Below are 2,379 nucleotides of genomic sequence, written 5' to 3'. Positions count from 1 at the left end.
AAAAAAAAAACAATGTAAGAAAATAGTTTAACTGAATGACTACTAAAACCCAGCAACTTTGGTGTAATACAGATAAAACAGTGCCCATAGACTAATTTAAGAAGATGTGACATCTTTAAAAGATACTAACCCACTTTGAATAATGTTTATAGATGGTATAAAAATTTTAAATAATCTAATTTTCTTAAAACAAGAAACGAAAACAAAAAAAACACAAGAAACATAAAACAAATGTATAAAAAATTTAAGGCAAATTGTATAGGAGTGAAGAAATAATCAAGATAAAAGTAGAAAGAAGCAAAATAGAAAAAAGTTTAACAATCATGAAAAATCCATTAAATTCAAACCTGTATATTTGAAAAGTTAATAAATTATTAAGTTAGATATACTGATCAAGAAATTGAAGACTATAGTTACTAGTGATAAAAATAGACTATGAATATCAACAGAGAGTGTTGATATTCATTAACATTACAGCAACAATAGTGATATAAATATGAATCGTTATATACCAATATATGAAGACACTTAGATGATATGAAAAAATCTCCTGAGTTATATAAATGACCAAAGCTGAGTAGCCCTACATTTTTTAAAATCTTGTCACAGAGGAAACTGTATGTATAGATGAATTCAGTAACAAGTACTTCCAAATATTTAAAGTATAAATATAAATGTTGTTCAAACTCAGAAAATAAACACACATATACACACATATACACACAAAACAAACAACAAAGACCCAGCAACAATAACTGAATTAATTGTGCAAAGTCGGGCAGTTAGTCCTAAAAGTAAATAAATAAATAATCAATATCTATCATAGATGTAAAATGCCTCAAAAATAGTAAACTAAATCTAACAGTATATAAGAAAGGTAAGGATGCTGTACAATTGTGAATTAAGTGAAGTTTAACAGTAACCATGTTGGATTGCAAATACAAGGTTATCTAAAACTCAAATAACATTGAATGGGTCTGTGACTTAGTGTTTAAGAGTATGTGCTGCTCTTGCAGAGGACCTAGGTACAATACTCAACACCCACATCTGGACCTCTCACCTGTTGTATCTCTAGCTCCAGGTAATCCATCGTTAGCTTCTGGCCTCTATGGGCATCTGTATTCACATTCATATACCCTGACACAGACCACAGACATACATATATACATAATTAAAAATTAATCTCTTTTAATTTAAATATCTGTGGTGAGAAACTTACTCCCACATATGCATATCCAAGTACACACACACACATACACACACCTCCAAACATAACAGGAAAAAAATTTTTTTCAGAAACATCAATCAATATGGTTCACTTTGTGGTTTTTGTGTTTGTATATATTTGTTATAAAAGATACATCAAGTATCATATAATTTTAAGATATCAATTCTCAAATTGGTTGATACCTTCAATAGTTGCATTCAAAAACTTAGTGAGACTTTCATAGAATTTTGTGAAGTTCATGTGAAAAACTGCAGACCTGGAGTCACAATGTTATTGTGCATTGTATAAAGATTATCCTTTTATTAATTAAATTCTGATTTTTGTACCCTCATATTTTGCTGCAATTCTTATTCTGAGAATCTCCTCTCTCAGTGTTGTATAAACATTGCTTCCCAGTTATTCCCTGATGATCAATAAAGAGCTGATCAGTCAAAGATTGAGCAGGGGAAGAATAGGGCTGAACTTCCTCACAGCCAGAGGAGGAAGAAGAAGGGAGAGGAGATTCAGCCATAAGGAGAGGGTCCAGGAAATATAATAAGAAAACAGCTGGGGCAGAGGAAGCCATAAATGCAATTATTTCAGGGATTTTGGCTAAGAGGTAGCCATATTAGTTTAGAGGATTAAAATAGATTGATACAGCTCAGTTGTGCCTTGAAGCTGTTAAAAAAATAAAATATGTCCTGTCTGAATTATTTGGGAGCTAGCCAGGTTAAGAGAAAACTGCAACATTTACAAATTTGTACTAACACAGAACATTGCATACACCTAAAATTTCCAAAAACAAATTAAGTTTTCTTTAAATATTTTGAAAAATGTTAGGGAAAAATGCTCTCTGATTTTAGGATGTAGTCTGGCTCCCTCTTTCAATTCCCCACGCCATTCCTAGCACTGCAACAGTGAACAACACCTGCAGACTTCCCTGTCCCTCTCCCCTCCCCCACACCTCCTTTGGATTCTAGACAATCACCTCCTAACCCCAGCCCCCAACACTGTCACTGTACTGTAGCACCCAACTGCACCAAAGACCACACCTGCCAGAAAACCAGGGATCTACCTGCATGCCTTCTCTCTCTGTCTCTGTCTCTGTCTCTGTCTCTGTCTCTGTCTCTGTCTCTGTCTCTGTCTCTCTCTCTCTCTCTCTCTCTCTCTCT

Source organism: Mus caroli, chromosome 13 (genome assembly GCF_900094665.2).
Source record: "Mus caroli chromosome 13, CAROLI_EIJ_v1.1, whole genome shotgun sequence".
NCBI classification, from domain to species: Eukaryota; Metazoa; Chordata; class Mammalia; order Rodentia; family Muridae; genus Mus; species Mus caroli.
Note: the sequence above shows the minus strand (reverse complement) of the source record.